Raw genomic sequence first — 18,019 nt, 5'->3', positions numbered from 1 at the left:
TATTAAAATAAAATAACTACAAAACATAATAAACTAAAAGTGAAATTAAACCTTAATTATTCTCCAATACATTGAGGTTATCATCAACGACCAGGACAGTACAATAGCTTTCTTGCCGTCCAAGTATATATGTTTGAGAAACATAGACAATAATGGAGTTGCAAAGGCCATCTCTGAGTAAATTAAAGCAAATTTGAATTAGAAGGATTAGTAGAAGGAAATACACGGAATTAAAAGAAAAATCAAATTATCCCGTAATTGTTTTGAATACAAATCCTAGTCAACTGTTGTTTACTGTAGTTGGATTTATTACAAGGTAGAAAAGAGAACCCTTATAAGGAATATAGTTTAATCATTAAGATCATTATCACAAAAAGCACGATGAACATTTATTTTACTATATATATAGTAACAGCTTAACAACCGAAGTAGCATTGGGTCAAGGCTACATTTAAGAGTGCATTAGTGCATGTGTGCGTATGTGTTAGGATCTCCTCAAAGTTCAACGGCGGGAACAGGCCAATCATTTCCATACAGAATTCTTGTATAAATTAGATGGTTTTTAGTCTAAACATACTCTTAGTTAAGATCCGATAGAATTTAAAATATTTTGAACTATGACTGCCAGCCTGTGGACTTTGCTTGCACATGAAACAATCTACTCGCTCAAATTATTGGTGTTCACAGAACAAACTTTATTTATTGTAAAAAGTTTAGGGAAAGGATATATTACTTCATTCCGAAATGCCAAATAGATATGATTCTGGGAGGAAAGACACGTGTTTTGGTTCACCCACTCGGGCAAGCATTTGTTTGGACAATACTATCTCATTAGACATATTAGTTTTCTTAGATTTTTTTTCTTTAAACATATAATTTAGTATTATGTCATAGATTCTTAATTTAGTCCCGTAAAAACTTATTAAATTAATTTCTGCGTTTGGTAAGGCAATTTAGTAACTTAAATGTTATTTTGACTAGCATATTTTAATTTGATAATAGTATAAATGTCATTGATTTGATTTTTATCGATATCCCATGTTGATTGTTAACTTCTTTACATGTTATTAATTTGATTTGTAGCATATTTTAATTTAATTTCTATTTACAGTACCAAATTAATTAAGAATGCACTACACCTATATGTCCTACACTCAAAATTCCACTCAACCTCTGCAAATTTAAAATCTTAAACATCCCTTTTTACTGGTAGTTAAAAAACTAATCCAGTTTCAAAAATATTTATATACATGTAGTTTAAAAGAAAAAAGAAAAGAAAATAACCTTTCTCTTATTTGATTTGTAAGGAGATGTTCTTTTTCCTGTTATATCTTCACAGCATTTGTAACTTTTGATCGATAAATAATAATAATTTAAAACAAAATTGAAACATGGAACGTGCATGGCCAACATACTGATTATATATATTCTCTTCAACACTTGGTAATACTAATTATGTCAAATCTGTACTTATGGCGCAGTGCTTATAAACATTAAGAAGGGGCTTTCGTAATATCAAAAGCATGTTAACACTCAACACTGAGGCAGCGAGGCTTACAGGGTCATGGAAGAAGAATCTCTTTACGGGTTAAGCAGCATCCACGAAGGGTTCCTAGAATAATATTTACACAATGAGGGTAAATTAGATTTTTTAAAAATGTTAAAATACATTTTAGCCTGCACATGATTCAAATATTTTTAAACATTTTTTCTTCTTTTCAAAATTTCCAATAATATGGGTGGGTGGGGGGAGCGAATAATATAGGAAAGGGATTTTAATCTCTTCATTACTCTCTCTTCCAAAGTTTTAAAGTAAATAAGATAAAAAATTATACAATTTAATTTTTTTTCTCTCTTATATATCTCTATTTCTTTTAAATCAAACATGATGATATAAGTGTCTGAGACCGACTTACAAGAGTTTTTTTTTTTTTTGACAGAGACTTATAAGAGTTCATGTATACCTGTCGAAAATGCTTGTGTATCAAGTTCAAGCTCATAGAGAAATAGAATCCCGGGCCTTTAGTATCAATTAGAAGGTACGTTCATGCAGCTAAACTGCCAAATGCAAGTCAATTCGAAGACAAAAACTGAGTTAAATTTCTGAACCAATTCTTTATTAATAACAGGTGGAAGAGAACTGCAATTCTTTGCTCTATGAAACAATAAATGATATTTTAAAAAAGAGTTGGATTCCTTCATTGCTTCACACACACATGATAAAAAATCTCCAATAGGACAATTTTAGTGACTAGGAAAAGTCCCCGAGACAAAGGGTAGCAAGGAAAAATATATATACATTTTATAAAATGTTAAATTAAAATCGTGGCTTGTCAATTTCGAAAAACTGCAAGGTTTTGTCCCTACCTATCCGTTTACATGCAGTGACTACACACCACCGAAAACCAATGCCTTGCAGAACATACATAGTCTTTTTCTGCTAGAACATGTCCTTCTTCCAGTACAGCTAAATCACCTTCATTTCCAGGAAAAAATTAAACGCAGTGAGTGTGGACCATAAAAGTGCATTATAATTTGTGGCAAGCAATTTTGAAGATAAATTTGGAAACACAAGATTCTCTGAACTGATATAGATCCATGCCTGCCTTGGAGGGAAACGAGTCCACCCCGTAGAGCTTTTAATGTACCTCCTTGTCCCTAATATTTGGGTACACCATCTTCTGATGATAATATGCCACATAAGTTTCTTTCTTTGAGATGAATTTTCTAGTCACTCTAGAAATTTATCCATTTACTCAAATAAACTTAAACTGTAAACGAAGGATTTGGTTAAATAGTAACTATAAGGTGTCTATTCTGCAGAATCCATTTGAAGTTCAGACAAAATATATTTGAAAAGCTCTAAGCCCTCCTCCAGTATTTGTCTTCGGCGTGATATAAATTAAGGCACTACACTAGCTAATAAAGTGAATCATGGTGAACCAAGTTCATTTTTGTCAAATTATATTTGACTCAAATTTAGGATGTTTGGTTGTTAAAGCAAAATCACTTTTAATCGAGGATAATCATGTTAAGAAAAAAAAAATGCTAGATAAGTTGCAACTTAGAATAGAGAAAAGTGACTCTTTCTAACATGCACCTTAAAAATAGTGTGCATGCATATGCACCTACAGATTGATTTGGCACCAAAAACCATTTTAAAACCCAGGACACCCAAAATATAAGGGAAAAAAACAAAACTAGATGCATAAATGCACCAATTTGGGAATGGTGCATGGTAGAATTACTCTAGAAAATTAGACTTCAATGATTTCGAGCTACAATGATTTCAGAAATGGAAGGGAAATTTGAACCATTACACCATTAAATTAAAATATGGGTCTGAAAAAGGATCTCGATCTAATGTAGTTATCATAAGAACAAAGGTTCAGCCTTAGTAATGAAGTGAGACTAGCCAGTAAATTAATTTTGGGTAGTCCTACAGTATCTAAGTTATATTTCTTTATTTAGTACTCTTTTATTTTTAATTATTTATTTCTAAAATTAAGAGAAAAATATCGTACATACAAACAACTTGCTTAAAAAAAAGAAAAGCATACTTATTGACTGAACAAAATTTCGGGACCAACATGGTACATCTTTGCTTGCGCCCTGTAGAGTGTAGACTAATGTGAAGTTTCGGCCACATACAATTAAATATTTGGGGTGTTTTTTTCTGCACTTTCCATATTGCTTCAAGAATCAATATAGGAAGTGCAGGAAATAATTTGGGGAGTGCAGAAAACAATTGACAAATATCTGAAGCTGTTCATGCGATTACGAGGTGCTTTATTTCATGGGCCTCACATTTTTGTTTGCTTTCTGAGTTGGACCGTGTCGCTTCAGTTTAATGGACCCATTTATAACATCTTTTACCATGTATTAAACAGAAGCTCATGTAAGGAACATTAAAATTTCCGAAAGTTGGGCATTCGTCATTAAAATTGAAAATATTAGGCTAATTAAAGTTTTTCTTTTATTTCTAGGTCTTTTTCTATAAATACCATTTAAAAAAAAATTGGAGACAAATAGGACTATTTCATTTCAATAAAAATAAGATGAAAGATACAATTTAGAACATAATCAAATTGATAAACAAAGTAAAAACTGAGAAGCCTTTATAAGAGAATGATATACTTGATTTGTTTGTCTCCTAGTAAAACTTATCAATGAGTCTGAAATTACATTCAACATCGCTCTACATCTATCAACTAGAATGTGAGATTCAGAGAAATCATATTGATTAGAGTGTAGACTATCAACAAGGACCTTGCACTCTTGCAGTCTGGTTGGAAGACGACTTTTGTTGCATTGATTTCTCGTGTCCAGGATAGCTTGGAGAAGACCCCAAGCATTGATTTCTCGTGCCCATTAACATTTTTCTAATTACTAAATAGAGTACCTGTTACATTTTTTTTTTAGATATTAAATACATTTAATTTTTCATTTAATATTCCTTCAATTAATATGTTGAAATTTGTAGGAAGATAAATACAGACACACTAAGAGGATATAATGTTGCTCTTTTAAATATATTTTATGGCCTAAGCTCTCATGTAATAAGAGATTATTAAATAAGCGCTTACCCTTAAATGCGAATCAATATAGAATGTAAAATTAACACAATTTATTACTACTATCTGCATAAATTTCATAGAAAGTGCGCGAAGAATAGTGTTTGTAGGATTTTACAATTTTTAAAAGATCTGGTTACAATGGTTTCAAAAGAAAAAACAAAAATGATCTGGTTACAAATAATTATTTCTTTCTCTATATACAACTTTTTGTCCATCACATGATATCATTTTTTTCAATATTCATCGATCTATACTACTTTGACATGAAACTTCTCTTCAACCTTTGTGACCCACTGGCATCTAAGGATAGAGCATATATATATGAACTGACTTTTATCTCATCCTGATCATATTCATATATTTACAGCTTTAAAAAACTCATCAAGATAGAAGTTGTTACTGCACAAATCGCACCTAAATAGAAAGGTGGAAAAACAAAGATACATGAACTTTCCTACAAAACTCAACCTCAGTGTGGACTACATACATAAGTGCAGAATTTTGTTTTGACAACGATGTTTGACGTAGTTAGTCTACTTTCTGTTGACAAATCAATAATGGTGAGTCAACAATTATTTTAACGTAGTGTTCAAAATTCCAGTCTTCGCCAATACTCTGAATTATAGTGTAGCTTTTCTCTTTACAACAAGTTCATCTTTTCAATAGAGGCCGACCAACGTGATTCTATTCCATCCTCCACTCTCTCTTATGCTTCAGATGCTATTATATATTTATTTATTTAATTATATGCACATTTATTCTTATCCATGGTCAAACACTGAAGTTCTAATTCTGTGTACAACTATAACAGATACAGGCTGGTCCTGTGTCGCCATATTTGCCGTGTGATATATTGCTCTGATATATGATGTACAATATTCATCCAATTTGTCTACCAAATATAGTTTGTAAAACATTTTTGCTAGATCTTGATAAAGACGGAAATGTCTCATTGGATATCTTATAGACACTCACATGTAAGTTACGGGATTTGGAGTTATTTTTATTCTAGGTTAATTTGTTCACGAGTTGAATATCATTAATTTTGAAGGAATTTAGTAAAATTTTCAAATATGGTTAGGATCTGATGACAAGATTTCCAATCCAAATAAATAAATATAAATGCATGTCCACCGGGAAAAGGAGAGAGATATGAAGAAAAAGGAAACAAACAAAGAGAGAAAGTGATAGAGATATAATAAGTGATGTTATAAAAAAATAATAATAAAATTAAGGGTTTGTTTGATTTAGATATCCGGAAATTAATTTGTGTTTTAAATAATATTTTTAAAGTAAAATTAGAAAAAATTATTTGTCTGGATAGTAAAATAAAATTGTTTTTTACAGTGAGAATATATTTTTTTAAAGTAATATAAGCATGCTTATGCTTTGTGAGTCTTAAACTTAAATGATAGGCAAGATTATATTTTTGGTCCTCTATTTTGTCTCTAATTTCGGATTTTGTCCTCCGATAAAATTATTTATGAATTTTATCATCATATTTAATCAAATCACGCAATATTGGTCCTTCAACCCACAATTGAACGTTGACTGTTACAAAAGAATGTTGACTGTCACGTGTTATGTTCGATGATAACTTCCCATGTCATGTTATGATTGGATGTCAACTCCATAGAAGATGAAATACATTGTTATTTTTATTGATCAATCAGAACATGACACATGATCGTCATCATCCAATAAGAATGTGACATGTGGTGGTGAACATTCCTTTGTAACCGTCAACTCTAATTGTGGACTGATGGACTAACATTGCGAGGACAAAATTCGTGAACAATTTTACTGGAGGACAAACTACGAAATTGAAGATAAAATGAGATACTAAATTTATAATTTTGCCTAAATGATAAATAAATTAAAGATTTATACTTATGTCAAAAAAATTATATGTTCAGTATCCTAAAATATAATTTCAGTTGTCATCTGAACAAACATTAATTTGATGGGATATTGGAGTTGATAGGCTTCAAACTGTAATCAAATTGATAGTCCAACTCAGTTTAATTTAAACTGATTACATTATTGAGCTTAAACTAAAAACAATTGAAAATGAGTTGATTAAGAAGCAGAAACCAGGTTGAAAAAATGAGGGTTGAAGATAAACCATGCAGACATACGAGCATATAAGCTAAACATGCAAACAGCTGGCTATGATTTTAAAATAAAAACAGTGAATAATAATTGAATTAGTTTGTTTTTTGGATGCCTAACAGAGCTGAGAATCAATGCTCAACTGAAATAAGGAATTTTTAGTAGCATAATCCTGTTTTGTAATATACTTTTTTATTTTTATTTTATTTATTTAATCAATCAACAAGTCCAGTCCTCAGCGATTCTCATCTCATAAATATGCAAATTCCTTCGACCCGTAGACGTACCTTTCCTCGGCTTTCCGCAAAGCCCACGAGAATATCTTTCTTTAATATAATCTTACTTAAAGTCCATTCGCTTATCCCTTTTTTAGTTCTCATATAATACCATCCTCTTTTTATCCAACTTCAATAGAATTTTGAAATTCAATTTGATGACTATATTGTATGAACTACAACTTTCTATAGATAATTGGATTCAAATTAAGGAATATATTCATGCTTCTACTTAATCAACTGTGTTTTTATTAATTTATGAACATTATTCAAGTATCTTAGACCACACTAGTTGTTCTTGCATTTGCATTTTTTGTTTCAGTTAATTAATTTATGAACATGCCCATTTCTTTAGTTTATACGCACAAATCAACGGTTTAGGAGTCTATATGTCACTTTGCAGGTACATATATATAAGATTAAAAACGAGTCAGTTAAAAAAATAATATAATATCACTCATTTTTTTATTAACAAATGTTAATTATTAATTATTTTGTTAACAACACTCTTCTCAGTAATGTTTTTTTTTCTTAGTTCTTACGTATGAATTAAATAATATTTGATCATATGTTGAGTCTCTAATACAAGAATTTGAGCAACTCACACAAAACGAAAAATGATTCACAAGGATTGCTATCAAAACTAGAATATATAAACTTCTATCTAAATTCTCTCCCAACCTTAGACTAAAAGAAAGCAAAAATTAATCATAAGAAAAAAGTAACGTGCAAAGATCAATATTCCAAATTAAAATATGCATAGAAAAAGCGCGTGGGATACACTACATCTGAACACTAGGGTTCCAGCTTATAATATCACGGTTAATTTAGTTCTAGTTACCCTTTTAATTTTGTATGCTTGCCTGCATAATGGGTGTGTAGGAAGGAAAAACATATAAGCAATGCAAGTGGTACTATATATGCTTATTATTTTTAGCTTTAGAAGTGCTATAATTGTCGTTAAAAGGAGGCATCCCTTTGTTCACTAGTTATACAGAAAACTTCATTCTTTACCATGAAGCAATGATCTACCAACAGCATTCTTTGTCTAAGACTTACTGTTTTATTTTTCCTTTTGCTTTTTTTTTTTTCTTTTTCAAGCTTTTGACGCAAAGACAAAGCATCATTCCCTTCTCTCTTTCCTAAAATTTAAAGAAAAAAATAAAATATATTCATATGATAGTTTCCTCTATTTTTTTCCTTCTCTATTTGATTTGGGAGGGGGAGAAATTTTTTGAAGAGGTTAAGAATTAAAATGTTAGAAAGAAAAATATCGAATGAGCATGCAGATTTTTTTTTCTCGTAGTTCGAGAATTAAACTGAAGATAAAGTTCAGAAACGCACCGTGAGGGAAAGTCAGATACGGTTGTAAAAATAGAATGTGGGTCCATTAGTAATAGATCATTGGGTTGGGCTTTACAATCAAGTCTAGGGTGTTGCTAGGTGCATCAGACATATTGTTTGTGCACCCAGCATAAAAGAAAATTTTAAAACTGTCCTTACATATTTTTCTTTTATAGATTACGTAATTCCTATAATTTATATGTAAGTGTTTTTTTTTTAATTTCAAAAATATGTTTTATGAATTAATTTAAAATCAATGATTCAAATAGGAGTCGAACTTGTGACTTTCCCTCTATATATAACTCTTATGTAATTTGAGTCTGGAGGCTCAAATTAATGTCAACTAAACCTGACTAATCCGTAATGGGCGGCTGAGACCATGGAGGCTCAAATTAAGTGTATTTCTTCTATATGTCCAATAAGAAAGAAAAAAAAATGTGTCTTTCCCTCTCATACCTGACACATCTTGTATTGGAGAGGATTTTTGATCCAAAGGCACATACTTCAATATTTTTATTATGAACCAATTATATTCTTTAGTTGAAAACTAATGATTAATATCCCAAATTACTAAGATTTATTTAATGAGTTAATCTTTTTCAACATAAACACGAGCCAAAGATCAAATCCATAATTACATATTTAAGAGATAACATTATTTATTAATCATGTCACACCATGTTTATACTTTAGCATTGAGTTGAATAAATAATTAAAATCACGATTTGAAAATTTATTGCCTTGCTTTAATCCATCACACCATTCCATGACAAAGGGACAACACATATTGGGCTATGTTTGAAAAAATTAGTTGAAAAGCTAACCAAAACCTGAAAAACGAGTTAGAAGTTGAAAAATTAACTTATTGAATTATAAATATTTAGTGAAATTAATCATTGAAATAGCTGAAAAATATAAAATGAATAAAAAACAATAAAATCGTGGTAAGTAGAAATTTTGATAAATATATTAAAGATAAAAAAAAGAAAATATAAAAAATTAAAAGTTAAAAACTAACATTTTTAAAAATGTTACTTCAAGTAACATTTAAAAAAATGCTAGAAACTACTAAAAAGAATTTGTTTATCAAACAATTAAATGAACGTTTTAACTATTAAAAAAACTAGAAACTAATAAAAATGTCTTATCAAATATAACCTTAGTCCAATTTTTATTTCTTAATTAAAAATATTGTACAATTACAATAATAATATAATTAATATGTGCATAATATTTATATAAATTATCAATGTAATATATTTTCTCATATTAATTTACTTTTTACATTAATATATTTATATCTAATAATTTTTATAGTAACTTGATAAACCATAAAAAATGTTTTCAACCTTTTATTATATATTATTTTTAAATTTGAGATCTAACCTAACAAAATATATTTATTTAGAAAGATAAAAAAAAAAGTATTACAAAAATGAAAAGTGCATGTTAGGAGCAGTCAATATTAACTAAAACCATCAAAAGTAAGTCAAAATCTGTTACGACTCGCTTTTCAACCCCTTTTATGCTGCGGGTAGGGTGGGTTAATCCAACAGGTTAACACATGCTTAATCACCCTTAATTCCAACATTATGTGTGTTTATGTATACAGCCACTGGTCATTAGTCATTACAAAAAATAAAATGAATATGTTTTCTCTCGAGATATTTTGTAAGATTGATAAAAGGTGATATTTGAGTTTTAATGTTCCAAAGAGAATAATTGAAGAATTATTTGTCCACCATCAAGTAGTGACTTCAAATAGAAAAAACAACCTGAAAAAATATGGACAAGATTTTCATATTCTATTGCAGAGATCACGTGTTATGGCGGGTAAGTTGGAAAACTTTAGTGTGATAAGGTTGGTTCCTTCTTTGGTTTTGTGTGTGTTTGATTTATAATTGTTTCAATACAAATAAAGCGTTTAAGGAAAATAAAATGTTACGTTTGTTCAACGTAATCGACATGCATATATAAAATTAAGTTTAATATTAAATTTTGCATTGAAACACATGATATGCTGACCCAAATGTGTATTTTATTATTATTATTATTTTTATTTGGAAGAGGAACCATTATCTATGTGTAGTAAAACAGGCAATATACAAAATTCATAAATTTAGTTGATGGTTTTTTGTTTTTGTGAGATGTAAAATAAGTAAAGAAGATTAGGTGAAATGTAAGATGCATAATAAATAATAAAAAAAAGAATATAACAAATAAAAGCATGTAGAAGCAGGAACGATAAGGAAAATGGCAGAAGGGAGGAATATTCTGACAGAAACCGCAAATGGGCCACGCAAAAGGGATATTCAGAGGAAGGACCACTACTATAATAACGGTATTTTAAGTCGGTTATTCAAGCCCTTTGACGACGGTTTTGAACCGTCATAGAAGCCAGCGTCGTAATATCATAATGCATTTACAACGACGGTTTATAAACCGTCATAGAAAGTAGCATTTTCTAAGACGGTTATTGAATAACCGTCTTAAAATATAATAGATACAAAGACGGTTTACATCCTATACCCGTCTTAAAATGACATATTTAACATGCGGATTCTAAGACGGTTATTCAACAATCGTCTTAAAAAGTTTAACATTCTAAAACGGTTTTAAAAGAACCGTCGTAGTATGTCCTAGAAATTAAGACGGTTATTCGAATAACCGTCTTAGAATAGCATTTTTGCTGTTGAAATTCTATGACGGCTATTCACACGACCGCCTTAGTTTTTAAGATATACTACGACGGTTCTGTTAGAACCGTCTTAGATAACTTTTTTTTTTGTGTTGGCTGGTAGCTTTAAAAGCTGTTACTTTTAATTACATAGTGTAACAAAATTTAAACAATTATAAAATGATTTAATTACTTAATAAACATACAATTTGTAGACATATAAAATCATTCAATTTATAGATAACACTAATATGTAACCAATACATCCAGCAACAACAACACATCTAATACAATGCAGACTTGAAATTTAGATGACAGTACCTGAATGTTGCAATATGATTAATTACGACTATATATATATGCAATGCAAAGATAAGAACATTAATCGGATATAATACCATCATTATTGTTTAATAAGAGTTCCATTAAGAATATTTAAATCATTCCCCACCTAACCCCATTTAATTTTGTATTGATATTGAATTGATTGATTCAAATTTTGAGACAAAAAATTGTAACTAAGCTTATAAGTTAGGAACTATTTTTCACTTATATTAGAAAGTTTATTTAAACTTAATTAAATTGAAAATAAATTATAAACAAACGTTAAACTACCTATTTTAATAAGTTTTTTCACAAACCTGCCAAATATACTTATATATCTCATAAGATAACTCTAAAAAAATTATTACAAACGAGCAAAATACAGAAAATTTGTCCAAATTTTGCTTATTAAGCCATTTTTGTCTTAAAAAGTTATGATTGCATTAAAAATTCTATTTTTTCATTAAAAAATTATTTTATACATAGGAATGCAGTGTGTGATTGTAAATTAAAGATATGCAAGTTTTATTTCTTTTTATTATCAAATATTAATTTGTTAATTTGGTTAAAAATGTTCGCTAACAAATAATGCTTAAGGCCAATTGAGAAACTATAGAAAGTTAAAACCAATAACTTTCACTTAGGTGTTAAACTAGTCAAACTTAGCCTAACCTAGCTCAATTATTACTAAGCATATACTTTCGGTATCTATTACTCTGGATCTCTTTTATTTTTTTTATCCGTCTCTCAATCTCTCTACACTATTTTATTCACCCAGCAACTTCTCTTACAAATTATTTCTAACCTTATTTTTTTTTCACTACATATCCATCAACCAACAATTTCCCCTCATTCTTTTATTTTTACCTCTCTATTTGTCATCCTTCTACCTTGGATCACAGGCAAAAAATTGGAAACATTTTCCATAGAAATATTGTATTTTGAAGTGTTTAACGATAAAATAATACTGCAAAGTGATGCAGAGATTTAAGCACTGACCTTCAAGCCAGGTATAATAGATGAAAACGCTATGAATCTCTCAGCCATTAGCTGTCTCCTTTTTCTCTCGGACATAATTTGATCTCGTGTGGTTCCCAAGTTTACCTGGTTCCCTGTTTTGGAAAAGTGAGTTTGTACATGTGTTTCACCCTGTATTTGCTAGCTTAGTCATTCATGATTAACAACTATGAACTGGAAGGGAATGACGCATTTCTTCTATTTCAACCTACTTAGGTTATGATTCTTTTTTAAATCAAGTTTAAATTGCACTTGTAAACTTGATTTCACCATATAGCCAATACATCTATATTGAAAAATAAGATTAATAATAATAAGAAAAGCTACCGAATCCACAATCTCTTGAAAATGAACTGAAACCCCTGCACTATCCAAATTCTGGTGATTGGTGGAATTGTGTATTAACTCCGAAACTTTGTTCAGCCGCATCTGCAACAACCACATCAGTTTCCAAATTTTAAAAAAAAACATTTTAAAAAAATAAAAAGAACACTCCAATTCCAAAACACTCATTAGTTTCTAGAACATTCTACAATCACACCTGCTTGGCTCGCTTCCCGAACACAAACAGCATCGCATCGATGACGTTGCTCTTCCCGCTCCCGTTAGGTCCCACCACGGCGGAGAAACTCTGAAATCGAAGCAATTAGAAGTTCACAAGTGAAATAAATCCACGCAGTTCAAAAGTTCGCAAGCCAAATCGAAGCAATTCAAAAGGTCGCAAGTTAAACCAAAGCAATTCAAAAGTCCGTAAGTAAAATCGAAGTTCTAAAGTGAAAGTGAAACCAAAGCAATTAAAAAGCTAGCAAGTGAAATTGAACCAAATCGAAGTTCACACTGCAATTAGAGAGAGAAATTGAAGGTTGAGAAGTGAGGTTAATTAGGGGGAAGCAAGGAACTTTATTAATTTGAATCTTAAAAGGTTCAACTTAATTAATGATAGTTTCAATTTAAAATAACATACACAATTTTTATTTTAGAAAACATAACCTACACGCATGATCTTATTCCTTCACTAAAATTTATTAAAAATTATAAAAGTGTACAAGTCTTACTCTTTATTTAATAAATCTTATTTATAATTTTGTAATTTTTTTATAATTTTTATTTAATAAAAGAGCATTTTTTTAACTCCGTTGACAATATGTTCTTAGCTAAGCACATTTTATCTTCATCAATTTTCCAACAAGTGTGCAATCCTCCACTCCAATACTCACCATATCTGTACGTACACACCCAAGTTCATTTATAAGTCCAAGATGGGTCCATTTAAAATGAATTATAAGTCCAAAATGGATCCATTTCAAGAACTAAATTTAAACAAACCCACCCATATATATTATCGTTGGACAAACACTTTTAAAAGTAAACTAAAAATATATTCATAGTTATTTTTAACAAATTAAAATTCTTTTACTATATATATATATATATATATATATATATATATATATATATATATATATATACATACTATTTACATTAAAGCTCATGAGTATTTGCCTACAAAATCAATAGTAATTTTTTATCTGGCTATCCCATTTATATTATCCGATTTTTGCTAATACATGGTTAATGCATTTTGGGATCTCAAATTCAGTTGATAAAAAAATCTATTGTTGACAACCATAAAAATATATCACAAATTTTTTTAGTTCACAGGTTCAGAACTTCACTCTCAAAGCTTGTGACCAAAAGATAGAAAAGACCAACTTTAATTTTAACATGAAATTGTTACTAAAATAATTACATGAAGAAGAGATGCATACCTTCACTTTCAGATCACCACTAGCCATCCTAACCAAACCACAAAGATTGTATGAAATGGCATTGGTATCTTTTATTGAAGCCATATTTGGCAAAACCTGAGCGAGCAAACAAAGTTTGAAACAAGAGCTAAGCAACAACATTTATCATTATTACAAAATAGGTAGCAAGTCTAAATTTCAAGCTTCTTCCAACCATCTAACAAATTTTCACCAGCATACTAAAAGAGAAATATAATGAACTAAAAAATCTGCTAAAACTTTTATGATATATTTACCATATAATTCTCCAGTTTCTTGAATTTGTAATGCTCCTTTTGGGCCTCTATGGTATAGTGCGTGGATGTAACCTAATAAATTTAACATAGAAATAAGAGAGAAAAAAAATAAATTGTAAATGTAAAAGAAACTACAATCAATTGAAAGATCTCAGCATCAACACAATTGAAGTAGGAAGATTTCTCAAAAAGAAAATAAATATAAAGCAAATGCAAGACTGTACGTTTACCATTTTCCTTTGTTAATTACCAAAGTGCATGATAACTTTATGTTATGAGAGATAAATATAAAGCAAATGCTAGATCAGTTATGTAATTGTTACAATACTTTAGAACTGTAAATTGGTAACTAATTTGATCATATTTATGTCAACATCACCTGAAAATATGAGTATCTAATTGAGGTATTAAGGGGTATTGCAGAATCGTCCCTATCCATGTATAACATGCTAGGATCAAATCAAAACTGCACAAGTGCACATGGCACAACCTTCCAGCTTTGGAATTAGATCTGCACAACCTTCCAAGCACAATTAATCACAATAATATCAACGAAGGAAAATCTCTACCTAACCATTCTATAAAAATACTTAGTATAATCAGCGAATCCCAAATAGAAACGCAACCACAAATAAAAAAAAATCAGCATCAAACCAAACAAAAACGAAAATGAAAAATTCAATCGACGGGCACTTTCATTCATCTCCCAATCCCTGTTTTTAACTACTTCCTTGCCGGTTACTGTTCCACCTTCATATTCCTCTATTTCGGAACACAAAAAAACAGGGCATGTACTCCTCTCTTCATTTAGTTCTCGTTCGTTCTCGTTCCGAGGGAGACGTCGATTTGTTCTCCATGGAGAGGTCGACAAAGGAAGATTTCATCGGGAAGCAGTTGAAGCAGCAACTTACGAGAACCGCCACAGAGCTGGCCTTCCTGCGCGGAGGAAACGGAACCAAAGGCAGAGCGGGAGCACGCGCGGCAGCTAGCTAGGGTTTCTCGGGTTAGCAATAGTACTGAGTACTATCCAATATATATGAACGAGATATTAACCTAACAAAGACGGTTTTTTGGACAAAACCGTCTTTGTACCAGAATACAAAATTACCATTTTGCCATTTCGCATACCTCATCAAAGCCGGTTCTTCACAAACGTCGTTGTTATGTTTCATTTTATTACAAAAATGCCACCACGAACCTTTTTAAGACGGTTCTCTAGAACCGATTTAGAATCAACGTCGTAAATTGTAGCTTTTTTAGTAGTGGACGATAGGAAAGAATATTATGGACACGCGTCTCGAGGATAATCTCTATTCTTTGTTATTATGTTTTTTTTTATGTACTTTTTTTCTTTTCTTTTCTTGAGTGAGGAAAAAAAATAAAATCAAAGGAAGAATCCGAAGAAAAGGTGTGAGTTGGAGTTTAGCTTGTACAAGAAGACTGAAGTTAGAAAGCAACCAACCATTTTTATTGAAAGCTCGTGGAATTTGATGCACTCTTCCTCTCACTTTCACACAGGCACACTGTTTTAATTTCCTTTTTTTTTAATTGAAAAATCACACAATCTTTTGTTGATGCATCCTATGAAGCATGAGATGTAAAGATTTTTATGGGTAATGTTAGTTGTGATTCTCCCTTCTGCCTTAGCATTTTGCAAGCTCAGTTAGGACTGAAATGAACTAGGATGTTATTAATGCCTTTAAGTAGAAATTATAATTCCAAGTAGCAACTATAGTTTTGGGATAGTGCTGTTTAATCTAACAAGTGGTATTTGAGGATTTGTGCGAGATATGATCCCTTCCCCCCCTTAAAGATATGATCCCCTTGTGGTTAGTTTTCCCACATGTATGGGCAGTAGTGTGTGTTGTTGAGGACTTGGAGCGATAAAGCATGATGAGAGTTGATTTCAATATTTTCTTGTTAAATTTTGTCCATGGTAGAGGTAATATATTGACATAGATTTTTGAAGGTAGAGAGATGGTTTAAAGATTCCAAGATTCTGGAGAATGTATTAATTGGATGGTGAAATATGGGAAGAAAAGGGATTACAGCGATGTTAATTAAGTAGAAAAAATTTGTTGTAATTAACAATATACAAATTTTAGGTTTAAATATATCTTTTATTTTTATAATTTAGTGTTTTTTTTTCATTTTAATACTTAAAAATATATTTGTTTTGATAATGCTTTAAATAATAATAAAAATATTTTGAATAATAAAAACAAAATATTATTTAAAGAATAAAAAATAAAACAAACATTATTTATAAGGATTAAAATATTTTTAAAAAAGTACATAAACAAAAAATATATTTAAGTTAGCCTAAATTTTTAGCTAGTTGTAAGTACTTGATCCAAAACATATATTGCAAACACGAGTAATAATCAGTTCATATATATATTACATTATATTCAGATTTTTTGTAATTGGTAAACTAATTACTATATCAATGTATACATTGTTATGATATGTTAGTTACTATCAATTTAATATCATAAAGAGCACTTGTAGGGCAACATAAACAAAATGATTTTGAATTTCTCATATCATTGAAGAGTGGGGATATTGTAATATATATCATGTTTTCTCTCTCTAACATGATTATAGCTAGAATGATATTTAACAAAAGAATTTAATTATCTAAATTAATATATCCAAATAAAGTCATAGATATTTAAAGAAGATAGTGAACGACGTACTTTTGAAACAAAACTACAATACATATATGATATATGGTAATATTTATTATCTATTTTAATTAATTATAGTATATAAATTCAAACACGTATTATGCATTGCTAAATGCTAGCTAGTCAACTTAATAATTTGTACAGTTAACTAAGTATTTTACAAGAATTATGTTCTTATAATCAATCTTTTTTTTCATATTTTTTAATTTCTTTAATTTAATTATGCATTTGGAATAATTAATATGAATAAAGTACGAACTTTTCTTTGAATACTTTTATACACTACATTAATTTAATTTAGGAATGTTAAATGAGTATCATATACATATTCCTTCATTGAAACTATTTCAAACACTTTAAAAACATATGTATTATTGATGAAGTTTTGACTTTACAATTTGTAATTAAATGATTGTTGATTGTGGCCTTAATAATTTATTGTTCATATAGTTATAATTACCACATATATTAGATGAAATTTTCAGAATAGGTTTGAAATGAATGAGTTTCATAAATTAATGCTTAAGGAATTGATGAGAGAAATGTTATTAATTTATACTAAATAAGAAAAATTATCATAACCAAATATCCAAAATAATACATATGTTTATTACCATTAACCAAACCCACATATACCATAAAATTTTAAGTAAGAAAAATAACCACCTTTGTATATTTTGTACCTTTTAATAATCTCTTCCTGCAAATTACCAAGTTTTGTAAAAATTAAGGTGCAGCAGAGGATGCCTAATTGCTAATTATTTTTATGAAAAAAGTACCGTTTTATTGTTTGTGTGAAACCCGCAAGGAATCAATTAAATTAGACGTGATCCAATCAATCAACTTAAGAAGTTTTCAAAACCCTCGTTCGACCCTATAGTAATTGGCGTTTCTGCACCTGGCTTTCCAACCAAAATAACGAAAATTCTTTTTTACATGTAAAAGAGAATCTTCTTAGC

The sequence above is a fragment of the Glycine max genome, chromosome 17, assembly GCF_000004515.6.
Source record: "Glycine max cultivar Williams 82 chromosome 17, Glycine_max_v4.0, whole genome shotgun sequence".
Lineage (NCBI taxonomy): Eukaryota > Viridiplantae > Streptophyta > Magnoliopsida > Fabales > Fabaceae > Glycine > Glycine max.
This window is presented reverse-complemented; position numbering follows the sequence as displayed.